This window comes from Bactrocera oleae, chromosome 5, assembly GCF_042242935.1.
Source record: "Bactrocera oleae isolate idBacOlea1 chromosome 5, idBacOlea1, whole genome shotgun sequence".
Lineage (NCBI taxonomy): Eukaryota > Metazoa > Arthropoda > Insecta > Diptera > Tephritidae > Bactrocera > Bactrocera oleae.
Genome location: NC_091539.1, coordinates 53,052,171 through 53,074,220, shown reverse-complemented (window position 1 = coordinate 53,074,220; position 22,050 = coordinate 53,052,171). Strand labels below are relative to the sequence as shown.

Below are 22,050 nucleotides of genomic sequence, written 5' to 3'. Positions count from 1 at the left end.
AACCGCTTGGAGTTAGCAATCCAGAAAGACAATACGGCTTTATGAAAAAGAGGTCCACTATTGACGCACTAAACAATGTCGTTGACACTGCGAAATGCGCAGTAAGTGGAAAAAGGTGGAGAGGCGGGACTAAAAAATATTGCGCGCTGATCACCCTGGATGTGAAGAATGCCTTCAACTCGGCAAAATGGGCAAACATAATCGAGGCTCTATATGAAATACACGCTCCTCAATATCTCATAAACATTATTATAAGTTATTTTGAAAACAGACGACTAATAATCGACACCGATGAAGGCACCAAGAGCTACTCTATTTCGAGTGGGGTACCGCAAGGCTCGGTTTTAGGACCCATTCTATGGAACGTGATGTATGATGGGGTGCTAAGTATAAAGCAACCAGAAGCCGTGAAATTAATCGCATACGCGGATGACCTTATTGTGGTAGCAGTGGCTAAACACCTAGATGACCTCCGGAGCAAATGCAATGAATGTGTAAACAGTCTGCGGCAATGGTTCCCCTCAAGGAGCCTAGTACTGGCTGAGCACAAGACAGAAGTTCTTCTAATAAGTACGAGGAAAGTGGAGGAAAGGATATCTCTCACCATAGGGGAGTGTGAGATACAATCACAGCCACAACTAAAGTACCTGGGAGTAATAATAGACTCAAGGCTTAAATTTAAGGAGCACCTAGAATACACCTCGGGTAAAGCATATAAAATTCTCAACGCCTTATCAAGAACGATGGCAAATAAGGGCTGCGTGCGTTCCAGCCGTTGAATTTTACTCGCAAAGGTAATAAGATAGGTTATGTTACATGCGGTCCCAATATGGATCCAGGCGCTTAACATTACTGCATATGCCAAACAATTAAACACAGTGCACCGGCTGTCGGCACTAAGAATAATCAGTGCTTTCCGAACAATATCTAGCGAGGCTGCTGAAGTAATAGCCAGTATGATGCCCATTGACATCCAGGGTGAAGAACTCGCGCGACTATACAAGTTGTCAGCAGAGACAACTAAAGAATCCAAAAAAGAAGAGAGAAACAAAAGCATGACAATGTGGCAGCAACGGTGGCAAACCTCACCCAAAGGACGGTGGACACACAGACTCATACCGGACATCCGTCCGTGGATAGACAGACGACATGGGGACCCGGATTTCCACCTTACCCAAATACTAAGTGGTCATGAGTGCTTTAGAAGCTACCTGTACAGATTCCATCGCGACACTAGTCCGAACTGTCCGACGTGTACAGAGTGCTTAGAGGACTCTGAACATGTATTATTTTACTGCCCTCGCTTTGTAAGCATAAGAGAAAAACTAAAAACTATACTTGGTGGTAGTTTTACGGTGGAAAATTTGACGACACTCATGTGTCAGTCCACTGAGAACTGGAACGCTGTCAGCGAAGCGGCAGCCTCAATCATGACAAAACTGAGACATATAGAACAGATTAGGCGTTCTTCAGTCCGTACAATAGAGGAGACTTAAATGTCTTATCACCCCCACGAAGTAATACTTAATCAGGTGGTTCCGTGGGAGGGATATACGGTGGGAGTAGGTTAGGTGTAGCGGATTAAAGTTCCGCACTTCGGCTTTCGATTCTTCCCCCTACTTAAAAAAAAAAAAAAAAAAAAAAAAAAAACATACGCAATATTTCATTAACAAATATTTTTAAAATTTGATTATGTAAACTTAAAATTTGTAATGTGTATATAACCACTAAATCTATAATACTCAAATTCACTCAGTACAAATCTTTTTAGGAAACCTAACGACAGTGTGAAAACAGGAATCGGATGATAACTCCGCCCACTCCTCATACAACGGGGATTTCTTATAAAATACTAAAAGTGCGATAAATCTAAAAGTGCGATAAATCTAAAAATAAATGCGTCAGAGACATAAAATTTTATACCCAAAATGATAGAAGAAGCCTTTAAAGGCGCCGTTGTCAAAATTGGATTATGGGCGTGGCCCACAATTAGGTGAAAACCCATATCTCGAGAGCTGATCAACCAATTTGACAAAATTCGGCAGGTAACATTACTTCCCTGCGTACTTCTCACATACCACAATTTTCAATTCCATATATTTCTTTCACTTTCCAGTATACAAAATTTTAAAATAACAAAAAGGAATTGAAAGGAATAACAACTTGAATTAAAATGTTATTTAAAAAAAAAAGGTTACTAAAAATAAAATAAGGAATAAAAAATATCTGTGATAGGATTTGAACTTAGGCAAAATACTTGATGTTGCAATAAGTAATTGTGTTATACAAACAGCAACAAAGATAACATTTAAATAGAGGAGTATAATGTGTAAACTCAAACAACTATCAATTTTTTGTGGTTTTAATTGGCCAATATGTACAATATGTGTATGTATGTATGTGAATATTCTCCAAATTGGCTTTTCTTTAAGCGCATGCCTAAATATATTTACATATACATACTTATGTACATACCTATGTCCCTCAACATGCCATTTGTAGGAAGCCAAAAATTCGCGCAAGCAACAAAAACAGCGCAGACGCGCCATCGACCAAAAATATTTGAACAAGCTTGCGCATATTTTCTCATATTTCATATTACAACGAAAACAAACTCATTCATAAGGATTGCGCGTCTACTACAAAGCAATGTGCATTCGTTCATAACTCTGCGTCGCGCTCTTTTCTGTGCGCCTGGACAACCATAATTCGGTTTATATGGAACTCCTTCTGGCACAAAAAAAAAACCGCGAGGATGACAAAAATGAAGTTTAATTAAAAAACAGAGTGAACATTAAGTTATAAACATTTTATAAAATTGACATCTTTTATTATTTCTATATGTTCTAAGCACAATCCATATAGTGCTTTTTTATGTGTTTACTTTGCATACAATTTCATAGATTTTCGATTTAGCCCATTTTATCTAAATACAACGCTATAAAAATGCGGCAAATCAAAAAGCGTAGTACTTCAAAAGAACATAAGGCAATTTTCAATAATTAAGCACTGCAAATGAACAAAATCAACATAGTCGACATTGTCGCGAGATTGTCGATTCAAAAAAACAGCCTCGTCTCCGCGCGAACTCGCCGTTACCAGAGAATGTTGATGAATCATCAACATTCTCTGCCGTTACTTCCATGGCATGCCAGCATGGACCAAAGCGTTTCAACAGAGGATTCGTATTCTATTATTATGTTGCTTAATTTGTATTGAGATATAATAATAAATCATAATATGATAATAAAAATACAAATACACATGAATTCAAACTTATTAAATGGTTTTAAAATAAATACGAACAAAAAAATATTATCTGAAATAATTATGTGCCCTGACCCCTTCGTGCCTATGATCGTTCAACTGGCTTCGTTTTAACCCTAAAAAGCAAAAGTGAGAGCTTGGAACATTGTTTGCGCGGGGTAAGGAGAAGCAAGCATCAGCGTACGTGTATTTATGTATGTACATATGTATGTGTGATAGTCATAAATATTTTTATAAATACGCATAAATAAGGGAACATTCAATAAACCTAAAATATGTATGTATGAACATATTTTTCTGAAATATTCTAATTATCTCTGTAAATAAAATATGATATTAAAGCAGAGAATGTTGATGAGTAGAGAAGGAGCAAATGTTAAATGAAAACTTTTTGAGTACTAATTTGTAATTCCACATGAAGGAACATCGAAAAATATAACTTCGAAAAAGAAAAATACACCACACAATATGCGAAATGCTATAAATAGACACAACGAATATTCCTATATGAAAAAACGTTGCGCATACCTATTTAGATTTATGTTTTCAATTTCTATGATATGACAAATTTATAATTATGAAAGGCCTTCTGAATTAAAAATCTGTATTACCGGTAAAAACCCCAGATTTCATAATAAAATAAAAATTTAGTAGGCTATTTTTCAAACTTATGTATGTGCGTTATGTGAGCAATTGCTTATTAAACAAAGGATAACAATAAAACGGTGGCTAAGCGGTCATATTTCCACTTTTGTGGTGGCTGAGCTCGTAAGCGGGAAGGGGCTAAGCACAATCCGAATACGAACCTATACGTTCGAATCCTAAAACTCATGAAACTGAAATTTAATTTAATTTTTTATTTTATTAATTGGAATCTAAGCATATCATAATTCAATTACTTTAATAGCATATTTAACTTCCTGAGATAATTAAAATATTTCAGGAAAATATGTTCATATGTTTGGGTTTATTGCATATTCCTTTATTTATGCGTATTTACACAAATGTGATAATCACACATACATTCATGAATACACGTACGCTGATGCTTGCTTCTTCTTGCCCCGCACAAGCAATGACTTTTGTCCACACTTTTTGCTTTTTGCGAGTTGAACGATCGCAGGCAAGGAGGGATCGGGGCGCACTGCCACATAATTATTTGAGATATATATTTTATTTATCGAATTTAGTTTAAAAACGATTATAGGTATGAATATATGTGTATTTATATATATATATATAATATATATTATATTACGAAAATAATTCATAAATGCATCAGTATTTTTCAATACAAAATAAGCAACATAATAATATACTAAGAGTCTTCAGTTAGAACGCCTCTGTGTATAGTGGCAAGCCAACGAAATAACGGCGAGTTCGCGCAGACATTGTGTTGTTGAAAGTAACCAAATGACGATTTTGTCGACAAACATACATATATACATATGAGCTCGCATACATATTGACGCCGAATTTTGCGCATCGTGGCGGAGTTGACAAAATTTGTTTCAATCAACAATTTTACGACAATGTCGATCGGCTATGTTGTCTCGTTTGTCCTTTTTGCAGGGCTTTGCTGTTGAAAATTGACTTATGCTCTTTTGAAATATTGCGATTACCGATTGGGCTGCATTTTCATAGCGTCGTATTTGAATAAAATTGCCTAATCCACAAACTATGAAATAATGATAATAAGTAAACATATAAAAGTACTATATGGACTGTGCTTAGAATATATAGAAGTAGTTAATGATTTCATATGAATGGCAATTTAATATAAATTTTGTAATTTAATGCCATAAATAGTGCATAATATGCATAAATATAAATATTATTTAAACTCGCTCAGAGGTCATGTTGCCAATTCTCCTTTTTGAAGGGAACATCAGACAAATTTTTCAATTTCTGATTTTTAGCAAATGTTGTGAGGAAGCAGCTTGTGGGCAACATACAAACGCGAGGGGGATGGTAGGATTTTCAGTGATACAAATTGTAAAATTTTTTCAATTTTACTGAAGACATTCAAATTCAATTTCGCGCATTTGCGATAGGAATTCTATATGAAAACCAAATGTGGTTTACCAGGCGCACAGAAAATATAGCGCGGCGCAGAGTTATGAACGAGCGCACTTTGCTTTGAAGCAGACGCACGTTCCTTAGGAATGAATTTGTTGTCGTTGTAATATGAAATACTTAGAAAATAAGCCGCGAGTTCGCTTGAATATTATTAGCCGATGATGGTGCGTCTACGTTTTTTTTGTCACTTGCGCGAGTGTTTGATTTTTTGCGAAAGACATATTGAGGGACATACATATGTACATATGTGTACATATATGCAAATATATTTGGACATGCGAATGAAGGAAGGCAATTTCAAGAATATTCACATATAGGCATATGAACATTGAAGCAAGTAAACAACAATAGCTGTTTGAGTTCACAGATTAGTCAAAGAAGCATGAATATTGTCTGTGGTGCTGCTTGTATAGCAGACTTGTTTATTGCAACGTGAAATATTTTGCCTAAGTTCAAATCCTATCATATTTTTATATATTATACTATTTTTTATTTTTATAACTCTTTTTTATTAAATGATATTTGAATTCTATTTTAGTATTATTTCCCTCATTATTTATATTTTCTTGTCGGAGGTCAATTACTTTCGTTTTTATTATTTCAATTTTTGTTTATGCGCATACCAATGAACATCTGTGCATATGTATGTATATACATTTTGCTTATAGAGTGGTGTAGTTCGTTTCGTACCCTGATAGTTGTGGTGAAATTTTATTTTCCAATTTGCGCGTTTTCGATGTTCCTCCATCGTAATTAACATTTTAGTACTGCTAACATTTGCTCCTTCTCTATTCAATTACGTTCTCTGATTAAAGTAACTGAATTGAGATATGCTTAGATGCCAATTAATAGAATGGAAAGGAAAATGAAATTTAGTTTTCATGATTTGCAGAATTCGAACGTAAATGCACGTATTCGCGTTCAGCTTAATTCCTTCAAGCTTACTACGTAAGCCACCTGAAAAGTGGGAGAGCTATTGCTTTAACCACAGCTTTAATAGGCGTGTTAAGCTATTAGTTTATTTTGAACTAGAGGCATTGCTAGTTAATTATTATTTTTTCGTTCAAAATAGTTGGGGTTTTGCAACAAAAAAAAAAACAAGTCGTTGGCAATACCGACAAACCTTACTTTGACAGATGAAAATGTAAACGAACTAAAATTACAGATTTGTGTAGATGGGATTTTGGGTTAAAATTTAAAACTTTTGTATTCAGTTTTTATATACTTGACCTCAAATAATTAAAATCAATATATTTGTAAGGTATTTTAATTTTAATAATTCTAATAACAAATTTTCTCTTCATGTCAGACATTTTGAAATAACTTTAATATCAGCTGAATGTTCTTGCCCGCATTGCCAACACAATTTGAAAATATGAAATAGGCTAACTCGTACTTTACACTATCTGTTGCGTCAAGCGACTTCTAGAATACTAACTTAAATATTAAATTAATTTAAAATATAAAATGAATTATTAAAATATTGTAATTGAATTATAAAGTTTTTTGTTATAAAGAAAAAGTACTTACTTGGCAACCCTATGTGAAATACTCACCTTAATCTATTTCAATAATTAATGGAAGTTCGAAATGTAATCATATGATGCTTACCCCTTTTTTGTACATATTTACATTACCACTAGTTTAAGCCGTTAGCTTAAGTTTAGGCTAAGCGTTTCTAAGAAACGGAATAAAGAAGGGAGTTGTAATAAAACCACACTCGCGAACGCACGTCTTTTAACTTAACCGGAGATTTTCCTTTCGTTTAGGCACAGGCAATTGGCACTTTTTATTTAAGTTGCGCATCCCAACATTTTATTTCATCTCAAAAAGGCTTGAGATTTCTCACTATCAAAAAATTGCTTTCAAGTTACAATACACTCACACTTTTCTACTACCGCACTCTTACTTTTAGCACTTGAACGGCGTCTTGATATCAATTTTTCCATTCAAGTCGTGGAGCAAGTTGACGATCAAGTTAAAACAGCTGATCTTATAGATTTGCAAACAAATCCCATGCAGTTGGCGGGAAATATGCATATAATTCGTTATATTCATGGATTGGTAACAAAATTATAAGTAAAACAATAAATTTTTGCAGAAATTAAAATGTCTGTGTATCTCGAATAGCTATGTAATTATAGTGCAGAACAAGTAAAGTTGATAAAAGCAAAAATCTGGATTTTAAATATAATCTATAGTTATTTTTGTACAACGACATTGCTTTCTCAACTCATCTCTTTCCTATCTTTCCATATCTCCATTATATTAATAATTTCATGCAAAACTTTTAAAGATTTAAATCGGTACATAAGTTGAAACAAATGTTTACTAAATGCTTATTTTATTATAAACTCTGAGGTGTTATTACCAGTACTCTTCCTGTTTAATGCAAATGCTTTTCATAATTATAAACTTTCGTTGTGTCTATTTATAGTCTTTTCCAAATTACAAATTAGTACTCAAAAAGATTCAGTGATGAGACTAGAAATGGCATACATTTTAAAATTACTACTTGGTATTCGTTTTAGATAAAATCATATATTGTAATATCCGTAAGTTTTATGGGTAATTTTATATACATCAAGGGTATGGAAAACATGCACAATTGTTGGAAGGAAAAGGTGTATGGTTTTTTAAGAGTTATTTCAATAATAGCCTCACCGGTCTGTCAAAATCACATTTCGATACTTTCTTTTGTTACCGTTATCTTTATATATATGCATATGTATATAGTATTTCCCTTAACTCCGGTTGGAGCTTAGGGCCAATTTTTTTCAAGTGTGTAGTCTTGAAAGTTTACAATAAAATATAAGTGAATAATAACACCGATCAGCAGAGTTGACCATTTGCAATAAAAACAATTATTTTATATATAAGGTATTTATTCCAGATTTAGCTATAAATTTTAGGTAAATATGCTTTTATTCTAGCGCTTACCTATTTTGTAAAAAAATTCGCTTCCATTACGTTGAAAAACACTTTTTTCACACAATTTAATTTCAATCTATCAACTATGCTTTATATGCAAAGTGGAAAGTGAAAGAATCAGATGGAATTGAAAATGTTGTTATATGGAAAATAGGCGTGGTTATAGTCCGATTTCGCACTATAACATAGAAATACGAAAAGAACGTTACGCATCGAATTTGGTTGAAATCAATTAAGCAGATCCCAAGATATGGGTTTTCACCTAAAAGTGGGCGGTGCCACGCCCACTGACTAATTTTGAACGCGGTTCCTATAAAGTCATCTCATACCATCCCAGAGATAAAATTTAATGTCTCTGGCGTGTTTAGTGTTTGGTTTATCGCGCTTTTAGTATTTTTTAACAGTACCGTTATATGGTTATTTCGTTGGCTTGCCACCATGCACAGAGGCGTGTCAAGTGAGGGCTCATAATATATTAATATCTTGCTTAATTTGTATTGAAAAATACTAATGCATTGTGACTTATTGACTTAATATAATTAATAGATATAGATATGTAAAAATATAAATACAAATAAATTCATGACTAATTATGTGGCAGTGCGCCCTTGACCCCTCCTTGCCGGCGATCGTTCAGCTTGCTTTTCGCAAAAAAGCAAAAAGTGTAGACAAAAGTCATTGCTTGTGCGGGGCAAGAAGAAGCAAGCATCAGCGTAAGTGTATTTAACAATGTATGTGTGATTATCACATTTGTGTAAATACGCATAATAAGGAAATATTCAATAAACCTAAACATATGAACATATTTTTCTGATAGATTTTAATTATATTAGGAAGTAAAATATGCTATTTAAGTAATTGAATTGAGATATGCTAATTAATTCCAATTAATAAAATAAAAAAATTAAATAATATTTAATTTACATGAGTTTTAGGATTCGAACGTATAGGCTCGTATTCGGATTGTGCTTAACCCCTTTCCGCTTACGACTTCAGCCACCACAAAAGTGGAGACGCGGCCGCTTAGCCACCATTTTATTGTTATCCTTTGCTCAATAAGCAATTGCTCACGCAACGCACATACATAAGTTGGAAAACTAGCCTATTAAATGTTTATTTTATTATGAATTCTGGGGTTTTTACCGATAATACAGATTTTTAATTCAGAAGGCTTTTCATAATTATAAATTTGTCATATCATAGAAATTGAAAACATAAATCTAAATAAGTATGCGCAACGATTTTTCATATAGGAATATTCATTGTGTCTATTTATAGCATTTCGCATATGTGTGGTGTATTTTTCTTTTTCGAAGTTATATTTTTCGATGTTCCCTCATCTGGAACTACAAATTAGTACTCAAAAAGATTTCATTTAACATTTGCTCCTTCTCTATTCATTGACATTCTCTGGTTGAGGTAAATATGTTTTTATGCCAAATTTCATTTAAGAAAAAAATTGGTGATTTGAAAGTTTTAAAAACCCTTGCCCCTTGAAGAAGTAATTTCTAACTCAGAACATCTTTCCCAATCCGTGCTTAAATTTTAATATTTGTTTACTTCTTCACATTTTAGCTATTAGTGTTTTCAATGAATAGCGACACCTACATGTGAGTTAACAACAACTCATTTCATTTAGACAACATGAAACTTCCCCGCTAGATGGCACACGAAAGAAAAAGCAAAGACCCAAATCAGGGAATGTTAATGCAGAGAATGTTAATGAATAGAGCAGAGAATGTTAATAAATATTTATTTTAATAATTTGAATATTTATTAACATTCTCTGATATTTCCACCTAACAAACCTTCAATAATTTAGTATGATCTAGTAGAGTAATAAAAATATTATGTTTCTGACTTTTTTGAAAAAATGTGCATTTTTTATTGAATTATATTTACCATTTGTAAACGATGTCGAACTTTTCACCAATAAATATCTACTACGATTTTTTTGTCTTACCAACAACGTCATTTAGAAAAAGTCAAATAACACTTTCAACAACTCTTTCCCCATTAATCGTCGTCTGAGTTGTCAAAAAAACATTAGAAATCGCTGACGCTAAGCCTTTAGTGAAATGCGTATGAGCTTCAATTCCTACTTTACTCCCACGTTTACTTAGTTAGTTCGCGTCGATGGCGTTCGCTTTGAAGAAAATACATATGTACGACGGAGTCCGAAGCCTTAACATTTTGGTCAAAGTGCCGAACAAAACCTTTCAAATTTTATATATTTTATAGATATTTTGTATAACTTTTTGAACGTTCATAAAACAACAAAAATTTATTCGCGCTTTAAGGGATACACATTAGTTTAAAATTTCGAGAAAGTTAATTTCTTGTTTTTTACATATTTCGATAATCTATAACTTTAAAAACAACATACAGGAATTTCAAATCGATATCTCAAATAGTTTTTAAGTCACAGTCTTCTAAAGTGTAGCAGCGCAGTTCAATCAGCTCCATCAACGCGTTTTTCACAAATCTTCATTTTTCAAATTGGCTGCAGTTTTGACTCGAAAGAAAAATCATTCAATTGCTTTGATGTTTTTTTTACTTTTTTTGTTTCACTGTACAATCCCTCCATTTTTTCGATTAAAAAATATATAATTGCTAAAAATCATCTTTTTTTTGAGAGAAAAATGAAATTTTTTTACAAAGTCCACCATAAATATGAACATATTCAAAATTTTAAAACATTTAATTCAGTAGTTTCCCTGAAGAAAATCCCAAAAACCATTTTTCTTTTGAAACGATCACTGCCCTTTTAAGTTTCATGAATAAATTTTATGCTATTTTTCACTAAGTTTTCTATGTGTCGGCGCTCACTAAACTTTTTGACTGAAACAACTTATTATATAAATAAGTACACGAAAATAACTTGGTTGTTTCTCTTGCAAGAGTCAAATACTTTTATTATTTTTATTTTATTACATCTCGCTTGTTGCGCTTATGTTAAAAACTTGAAAAAATCATGATCTCTTAGTATTCTTTATTATTTCGTTACCATGATGATCTATTGTTGCTGTTCTCACTACGATTCCTTTTATTATAATATTCTGTTGAGCATCAGAAACCTCTGGTGAGACTGGTGGTGTGGAAAAAATTTTACAGCACTGGTTATAAATGAGTTTTTTTTTCTTTTTTTGTAAATAACACTTACGCTCTTCATTTATTTGGCCTCCAATTAGAAATATTTGCATTAAACAAAATATTAATAAAATCGCTAATTTCATTTTAATTTTTTTGGAAATTTTTTAACTGAGTTTCAAATAAGCACAAACAATTACAGCACTTGTGCAGACCGTGGCTGTCGTTGTCGAAATAAATATTTTGCAAACTCGGAGCTTTTATGCGTTTGTATTGTTACCCTACAGTAGACGTTCTGAGTGTTATCGATACATGCATACCAGTTTTCGTTATATATATCTACATATACATATGTAAGTCCGCTAAAGTTTTATAAAATTCATTACCAAAGAAATATATTTATAGGCTTGATTTTTGTAATTATCTAACTTAGGAATCATGTAACAGTTAGTTGTTCAGCTGTTCTATTCGTACAATAGCAAGAAACCCGCTTAATGGTAATTATTTTCTACTAGTGTATTTTTTTCAAGAATGTATGAATTACTTAAATGTTATACAAAAACGTTTTAAAATTTGTTCGTAAAATTATGATTCCTTATAAAATAATTCGACAGCTATTCCGAGACGGCTGTAGGGTATTACTTGTTTGAAATTTTTATATTGTAGTTCTTATCTCTGCTTTGCAATATAAATATGTTGTTGTTTCTTCATATATAATTATTCATATTATTTATAGATTTATGTGTATGTATATGAACCTGTTTGTTTCTCTTATATGTATAACTGAAGATCGCTGGTGTTCTTAGAGTTATCACTTAAAAATGTTCACAAATATACAGTTTCCACTTTCTTAGATCTCAATTTGGTTTGGTTGCTTAAGTATATTAAGTTCGCTGCGATGATTGTAACACCCAAAAGGAAACGTCGGAGACTCTATAAAGTATATATATATATGTATACAAGTATATATATATGTATATATGTATATGGTATGATCAGCGAGACGAGCTGAGTTGATTTAGCAATGTCCGTATGTCTGTCCTTCTATACGTATCTATGCGAAATAATCTCTCAGTTTTTGAGATATCCATATGCAATTTTACACACATCTTTTTCTCATCAAGAGCTGCTCATTTCTCGGAACCAGCGATATCGGAGCACTGTAATATACAGCTGTTATATAAACTGACCCATCAAAATCAAGTTCTTGCATGGAAATTATTTATTTGGCAAAGTATCTTCACTAAATTTGGCATGAGTTATTGTCCAAGGTAACACTACAATCTCCGAACATATTGTTCAAATCGCAACACTAAAGCATATATTATGAAGGGTTTTCTAGCTTCTGTGCAACGGAAGTTAACGTTGCTTCTTGTTTTTGTCTTTGAATTAATACACCCTATTTGATTTAACTCACTTGTCTTTTCGTTTGGCCACTCTTCAAATTTTTTCACATCGCGTACTTAATACTGATGTAAAATTTTGGTCGATTTCTGAGCTGTACAGTCTTACATTTTACGAGAATGTTTAATGTACAGTTATATCCAAACTTAACTGTTACTAATTTTTTATTTTAAGTGTAATCGGCTTTTAAAAATACCCATTTTTTCTCGAAACGCCGTTTTCAGAGTGGGTAAGACAAATTAAGTAAAAATCGGACCTTAACTGTTCAAGCCCACACATACCGAATACGTGGACGCCAGTGCGTATGACTGATTTTTTGTCAAAAATATCGGTCAATGCATGAGATTTCTGGAATTCGGGAATAGCGGGAATCTTTGATAGTTATATACCCTTTCGTCAAAAATGGCTGGAATCGAGCCAATACTTCTCTTAGCTCCCCTATACCTAATATAAAGATTTTCGAACTTGCCATTGCCTTTATACCACATATAGCGGCCAATGTGCGAGTTATTTAAATGAAATTGGAAGAGCTTATTTTTCTAATAACAGTGTATCTTTATGCCTAAAATGGATAAAATCGGGTGAAAATTTGCCTTAACCCCCATATAACTGCTAATCCGGGTTTTGAAACGTCCGGCTGACTTTACTACGCACATATATACAATACATACATATGCGAATTTTTATATATTTATAAAATTGCTCGAAAATAAGTTTTCATGTATACCTTAACAATATTAAAAATCAATGTAAACGCTTTCATTTCTTTACCCCCAATATACCCTATAATGAGCCTTGCAAGTTACAAGCGTATGAAATGTTCGATTACACCTGAACTTAGCCCTTTCTTATTTTTTTCTTTTAATTTTTCAAAATGAATCGCCGATTATTCTGTCATCAAAAAGCATTGCCCATTTATATATACCGCAAATAATTTATTTTCTTAAGAAATCGGAGTTACTAATTTTATGACGCATATATGTATTAAACGTACATATGTGTTTGCATATATATAGTGCATATCAGAAGTATAGTGCAGTTTTTCCTAACGTTTGTGGTCAAATATGTACTTAGCGGCCTCTCTTTATAACCAACCATTTAACCGAACCTAATTGATATGGACGAACGCTACGTAGGCTGCTGATTAAGTATCTGGCCTTGGGCACCCTTAGTATTGCCAAACACCTGTAGACGTTTCCTTTGGAAAAAATCGATATGATGAAGTTGTCTTTGATAACGGCCAGATGTCCGCAAGGGTCGACCAAAATTAGCTGGTAAAATTGGGATCGATGAGAATTATCGAAAAGGAAAATATTGTGAATTGCAGTGAGGTTAAGAGATCTTAAATTTTCGCGTGATAAGCATCTATACAATTTATACTCATGCAGATCCTTTTGGAGCACTAGTAACCTTCGTATGACTAATGGCGTCTTTGACACAAAACCTTTCTAAAAACTACAACGAAAAACTGAGATAAATGTAGTGATGTAGTGACGCAGCATTTTTGACTCACTGCCAGCTGGTCCAATCAGAATACAATTCTGACCTTTGAAAAGATCTTCTACTGCGTTGAGTAATGTATTTACTTAGTTATTTAAATATTTTCGATGGAAAAAACTACGGGTCTGTGCTTGTTTATCTGCTAATCGATAGTCTACTATTTTTGGTGCGGCTTCTGCTTCCCCACAGCAAGTGAAATTTGCAAACTGTGGCATCGTTGTAAAAAAAAAAAACAATAAAGCAAAATAAAGAACTCATCTTACAGATTTTCCACAAGACTGCAATTGCTAACTAACACTAAAGAAAATTAAAACACTTGTACTTTTTTCGCTTTGCCTTCAAATTGAGTATTAGAATTTTTAATATCCGTTATGAAATGGAAAAATTTTATTTTAAAACGTAGTAACTTAAGGTTTTTACCAGCGTGAGCGATAGTTCTTATAAAGTCGACTCCATTAATAGAGATCCTTACTGGTCCATAAGTGGGAACTATCGCAAAATTTATTATAAATATTCCCCAAATCCGATGATTGTCCGTAACTGAAGGCATTTGCCACGAAGTTTGTAACACCCAGCAGGAAACGCCGGAGACCCTATAAAATATATACATAAAAGATCAGCATGACGATTTATCCTTTTATCCTTCTATTTGTCTCAGTGTGTGAGATATCGATCTGAAATTTTGCATACGTTCTTCTCTCCCCAAGAAGCTGCTCATTGCCCGAACAACAATAAACATGTTGGCTACTAGCGCTTAATGCAAAAGTTTAACAGTTTGTTGCAATACCAACTTGGAATTTAAAAAGATCTAATTTCTCAAGAGATAGCGACTGTTCTGAGGCAGATAATAAAAAAATAAGAGCACTTTTGCGATTTTTGCTTTTTTCTGGCGTTTGAAGAAATAGTCGAATAAAAGTCTCCGGAGATATTTCGATTGACTAGGAGTTGGAACAGATTATTTTATTTGTTGATGTTCTATCTCAGGTTTGACGAAAAAGAAACGCGAATGAAATTTAATTTTAAGAAAAAAAATAATTTTTTTTATAGGTTTTCATACTAAAAAAATAAACGCCTGGGTTTCAAATATATGGTCTGTGAGACCGTCCGCGGGTAGAGGCGCGGGTATAGCAGTGTTAACTACATTAAAAAAAATATACAAATTTTCCGAAACATATGTAGTATGTATTAAAAACTTCTAAAATTTCATAAATTATATCCTTTGTACTCCGACCAGTGAGAATGTACTCATAATTTTCACTATCTGGTAACGAGGAACCGATATCGCCGGTTTTTTTAAATTTAAATACACAGGTCGTTAAGGGAAGTATTTTGATCTGATTTTACAAAGATCACTGATATAGTGAATGATATCAATATGTTCCGTAATTTGTGTGGCAAAATACTGCAATTATATACTCGCACTTATACATATGAATATGTTCGCGAGTAATATAATCAGTTTCTGGGAATTTCTACAATTTGTTTTTATTTTTGTTTAATGTGAGTCAGAGTCGAACAGCTAATCATAACATACATATGCATGTACATATATGTTTAATTAGAACCATTTATTAAACAACAAACATATGTAAGTATAAATGTATTATGTTCTACGAAAAATGTTTATCAGTTTTCAAAAGAAATCAGTATTAGCTTTTGCAACAACCACACATTATTGACCCAAAATCAAATTTGTACATATGTATGTATGTACATACGCAATATTTCATTAACAAATATTTTTAAAATTTGATTATGTAAACTTAAAATTTGTAATGTGTATATAACCACTAAATCTATAATACTCAAATTCACTCAGGACAAATCTTTTTAGGAAACCTAACGACAGTGTGAAAACAGGAATCGGATGATAACTCCGCCCACTCCTCATACAACGGGGATTTCTTATAAAATACTAAAAGTGCGATAAATCTAAAAGTGCGATAAATCTAAAAATAAATGCGTCAGAGACATAAAATTTTATACCCAAAATGATAGAAGAAGGCTTTAAAGGCGCCGTTGTCAAAATTGGATTATGGGCGTGGCCCACAATTAGGTGAAAACCCATATCTCGAGAGCTGATCAACCAATTTGACAAAATTTAGCAGGTAACATAACTTCCCTGCGTACTTCTCACATACCACAATTTCAAATTCCATATATTTCTTTCACTTTCCAGTATACAAAATTTTAAAATAACAAAAAGGAATGAAAGGAATAACAACTTGAATTAAAATGTTATTTAAAAAAAAAAGGTTACTAAAAATAAAATAAGGAATAAAAAATATCTGTGATAGGATTTGAACTTAGGCAAAATACTTAATGTTGCAATAAGTACTTGTGTTATACAAACAGCAACAAAGATAACATTTAAATAGAGGAGTATAATGTGTAAACTCAAACAACTATCAATTTTTTGTGGTTTTAATTGGCCAATATGTACAATATGTGTATGTATGTATGTGAATATTCTCCAAATTGGCTTTTCTTTAAGCGCATGCCTAAATATATTTACATATACATACTTATGTACATACCTATGTCCCTCAACATGCCATTTGTAGGAAGCCAAAAATAATCGACCAAAAATATTTGAACAAGCTTGCGCATATTTTCTCATATTTCATATTACAACGAAAACAAACTCATTCATAAGGATTGCGCGTCTATTACAAAGCAATGTGCATTCGTTCATAACTCTGCGTCGCGCTCTTTTCTATGCGCCTGGACAACCATAATTCGGTTTATATGGAACTCCTTCTGGCACAAAAAAAAAACCGCGAGGATGACAAAAATGAAGTTTAAATAAAAAACAGAGTGAACATTAAGTTATAAACATTTTATAAAATTGACATCTTTTATTATTTCTATATGTTCTAAGCACAATCCATATAGTGCTTTTTTATGTGTTTACTTTGCATACAATTTCATAGATTTTCGATTTAGCCCATTTTATCTAAATACAACGCTATAAAAATGCGGCAAATCAAAAAGCGTAGTACTTCAAAAGAACATGAGGCAATTTTCAATAATTAAGCACTGCAAATGAACAAAATCAACATAGTCGACATTGTCGCGAGATTGTCGATTCAAAAAAACAGCCTCGTCTCCGCGCGAACTCGCCGTTACTTCCATGGCATGCCAGCATGGACCAAAGCGTTTCAACAGAGGATTCGTATTCTATTATTATGTTGCTTAATTTGTATTGAGATATACTGATACCTCATAATATAATAATAACAAGTAAGGAAGGGCTAAGTTCGGATGTAACCGAACATTTTATACTCTCGCAAAGTCAAATGGTATACTCGTTTGAGATTTCTTTGTGGATTGGCTGATATTTTCGGTAGAAGGTCAACTATAGGCACTGTGGTCCACATATTTAGTACCTAGGGGCTTGAACAGTTTTGGTTCGATTTAGACAAGTTTTGGTCACAAAGTGGCATACTTTAAACGTATTATTCACGCAAAGTTTTACCCCGATATAATCATTGTTGCTTGATATGCATAGTGGAAAGTGAAAGGATCAGATGGAATTTAAAATGGTGTTATATGGGAAGTAGGCGTGGTTGTAACCCGATTTAACCCATTTTCGCACCATAACATAGAAATATAAAAAGAATGTTACGTACCGAATTTGGTTGAAATCGGTTAAGCAGATCTCAAGATATGGGTTTTCACCTAAAAGTGGGCTGTGCCACGCCCACTGTCTAATTTTGAACGCGGTTCCTATAAAGTCATCTTATACCATCTCAGAGATAAAATTTAATGTCTCTGGCGTGTTTAGTGCTTGATTTATCGCGCTTTTAGTAGTTTTTAACAGTACCGTTATATGGGGAGTGGGCGGAGTTGCCACCCGATTTCAACTATTTTCACATCGTCAATAGAAGTGCTAAAAACATTTGCTTCCAGTGAATTTTGTTATTATAGCATTAGCGGTTTAGGAGATATGCACATTAAACCTATTAGAGGCGGGACCACGCCTTTTTAAAAAAAAATTTTAACTGCAGATGCCCCTCCCTAATGTGATCCTGTGTACCAAATAACAGTCTTGTATCTTATTGCGGAGCTTAGTTATGGCAAGTTATTTGTTTTTGATTAATGGCGTTTTGTGGGCGTGGCAGTGGTCCGATTACGCCCATCTGCAATACCAACCGTCTCACGGTACCATGAAACATGTCTACCAAGTTTCATAAAGATATCTCAATTTTTACTCAAGTTAGAGCTTGCACGGACGGACGGACAGACGGACAGACGGACGGACAGACGGACGGACGGACAGACAGTCACCCGGATTTCAACTCCTCTCTTCATCCTGATCATTTATATATATATAACCCTATATCTAACTCGATTAGTTTTAGGTGATACAAACAACCGTTAGGTGAACAAAACTATTATACTCTGTAGCAACAGGTTGCGAGAGTATAAAAATACAAATACACATGAATTCAAACTTATTAAATGGTTTTAAAATAAATACGAACAAAAAAATATTATCTGAAATAATTATGTGCCCTGACCCCTTCGTGCCTATGATCGTTCAACTGGCTTCGTTTTAACCCTAAAAAGCAAAAGGGAAGAGCTTGGAACATTGTTTGCGCGGGGTAAGGAGAAGCAAGCATCAGCGTACGTGTATTTATGTATGTACATATGTATGTGTGATAGTCATAAATATTTTTATAAATACGCATAAATAAGGGAACATTCAATAAACCTAAAATATGTATGTATGAACATATTTTTCTGAAATATTCTAATTATCTCTGTAAGTAAAATATGATATTAAAGCAGAGAACTTAAATGGTTTTAAGTTCTCTGATTAAAGTAACTGAATTGAGATATGCTAAGATGCCAATTAATAAAATGGAAAGGAAAATGAAATTTAGTTTTCATGATTTGCAGGATTCGAACGTAAATGCACGTATTCGCGTTCAGCTTAATTCCTTCACGCTTACTACTTAAGCCACCTGAAAAGTGGGAGAGCAATTGCTTTAACCACAGCTTTATTAGGCGTGTTAAGCTATTAGTTTATTTTGAACTAGAGGCATTGCTAGTAGATTATTATTTTTTCGTTCACAATACAAAAACAAGTCGTTGGCAATACCGACAAACCTTACTTTGACAGATGAAAATGTAAACGAACTAAAATTACAGATTTGTGTAGATGGGATTTTGGGTTAAAATTTAAAACTTTTGTATTCAGTTTTTTATATACTTGACTTCAAATAACTAAAATCAATATATTTGTAAGGTATTTTAATTTTAATAATTCTAATAACAAATTTTCTCTTCATGTCAGACATTTTGAAATAACTTTAATATCAGCTGAATGTTCTTGCCCGCATTGCCAACACAATTTGAAAATATGAAATAGGCTAACTCGTACTTTACACTATCTGTTGCGTCAAGCGACTTCTAGAATACTAACTTAAATATTAAATTAATTTAAAATATAAAATGAATTATTAAAATATTGTAATTGAATTATAAAGTTTTTTGGTTATAAAAAAAAAGTACTTACTTGGCAACCCTATGTGAAATACTCACCTTAATCTATTTCAATAATTAATGGAAGTTCGAAATGTAATCATATGATGCTTACCCCTTTTTTGTACATATTTACATTACCACTCGTTTAAGCCGTTAGCTTAAGTTTAGGCTAAGGGTTTCTAAGAAACGGAATAAAGAAGGGAGTTGTAATAAAACCACACTCGCGAACGCACGTCTTTTAACTTAACCGGAGATTTTCCTTTCGTTTAGGCACAGGCAATTGGCACTTTTTATTTAAGTTCCGCATCACAACATTTTATTTCATCTCAAAAAGGCTTGAGATTTCTCACTATCAAAAAATTGCTTTCAAGTTACAATACACTCACACTTTTCTACTACCGCACTCTTACTTTTAGCACTTGAACGGCGTCTTGATATCAATTTTTCCATTCAAGTCGTGGAGCAAGTTGACGATCAAGTTAAAACAGCTGATCTTATAGATTTGCAAACAAATCCCATGCAATTGGCGGGAAATATGAATATAATTCGTTATATTCATGGATTGGTAACAAAATTATAAGTAAATCAATAAATTTTTGCAGAAATTAAAATGTCTGTGTATCTCGAATAGCTATGTAATTATAGTGCAGAACAAGTAAAGTTGATAAAAGCAAAAATCTGGATTTTGAATATAATCTATAGTTATTTTTGTACAACGACATTGCCTTTCTCAACTCATCTCTTTCCTATCTTTCCATATCTCCATTATATTAATAATTTCATGCAAAACTTTTAAAGATTTAAATCGGTACATAAGTTGAAACAAATGTTTACTAAATGCTTATTTTATTATAAACTCTGAGGTGTTATTACCAGTACTCTTGCTGTTTAATGCAAATGCTTTTCATAATTATAAACTTTCGATGTGTCTATTTATAGTCTTTTCCAAATTACAAATTAGTACTCAAAAAGATTCAGTGATGAGACTAGAAATGGCATACATTTTAAAATTACTACTTGGTATTCGTTTTAGATAAAATCATATATTGTAATATCCGTAAGTTTTATGGGTAATTTTATATACATCAAGGGTATGGAAAACATGCACAATTGTTGGAAGGAAAAGGTGTATGGTTTTTTAAGAGTAATTTCAATAATAGCCTCACCGGTCTGTCAAAATCACATTTCGATACTTTCTTTTGTTACCGTTATTTTTATATATATGCATATGTATATAGTATTTCCCTTAACTCCGGTTGGAGCTTAGGGCCAATTTTTTTCAAGTGTGTAGTCTTGAAAGTTTATAATAATAATATAAGTGAATAATAACACCGATCAGTAGAGTTGACCATTTGCAACAAAAACAATTATTTTATATATAAGGTATTTATTCCAGATTTAGCTATAAATTTTAGGTAAATATGCTTTTATTCTAGCGCTTACCTATTTGGTAAAAAAATTCGCTTCCATTACGTTGAAAAACACTTTTTTCACACAATTTAATTTCAATTTATCAAACTTTTCACTTCACATCTTATTGTTAAATAATTCTTTAATATTAAGAAGAATATATAAATAAAATATGAAAATATTTTTTTCTAAATGTATTACTAAATACTCTCAATTTTTTTTATTTCTGTTAAAATCTACAGTGATTATTTCAGGCACACTTGCTCGAAGCCGAAGTAATATTAATGGAGGTAATAATATGTACATTAACATCATAGTGACTGTATTTGAAAAAACGAGACCACACGAGATTCAATTACAGATTAAATTTCTATAGCAATCGGCACATACGTTCGCTAAACAGTTGAGATTTGAAATTCTAGTGTATATTCTATAGAAAATTAATTATCGCCGAGAAACGTTTTATTTCTGTTCTAGCTTTTGTTTAAAAAGTTTAAAAGGAATGTTTGAAAATAATTGCGGTCAATAGAGATCAATGAATTATTGAAGTTATGTGTCATAAAACTACTTCTTTTCCCAAACTTATCAAGATTATAGAAAATTAAACAGACTTAAAAGAATTGTAGCAGTAAATTAAATCGAAATACTCAGTTAGTAATCAACTTTACAATTATTGTATATATACATATGTACATATACGAGTATGTATGAAAAATTGGTATGAAACGGTACTTTTTACTTTTAAAGAATTTTTTTCAAGAGGCATTTTATTTAAAAAATAAATAAAAATAATGTACTTTTACAGAATTTAATGTACATTAAATATTGGTAATTTATTTTGAAAATTTTATCCAGTTGCCGATCTCCAGGAAGACC

At 32.5% G+C, this 22,050-nt stretch overlaps 2 long non-coding RNA genes across 2 annotated transcripts; one reads left to right on the top strand and one right to left on the bottom strand.

Moving 5' to 3' along the window:
- The first annotated feature begins 827 nt into the window (after window positions 1-827).
- On the top strand, window positions 828-3,259 carry LOC138857497 (uncharacterized). Its single transcript, XR_011396619.1, has 2 exons — window positions 828-2,045; window positions 2,117-3,259. It is a non-coding gene; the product is annotated as an uncharacterized lncRNA (long non-coding RNA).
- Window positions 3,260-11,158: 7,899 nt separating this feature from the next.
- On the bottom strand, window positions 11,159-14,512 carry LOC118683899 (uncharacterized). The gene is made up of 2 exons (XR_004979714.2): window positions 11,441-14,512; window positions 11,159-11,365 (listed from the first exon to the last, which is right to left on the bottom strand). It is a non-coding gene; the product is annotated as an uncharacterized lncRNA (long non-coding RNA).
- Window positions 14,513-22,050: the final 7,538 nt, after the last annotated feature.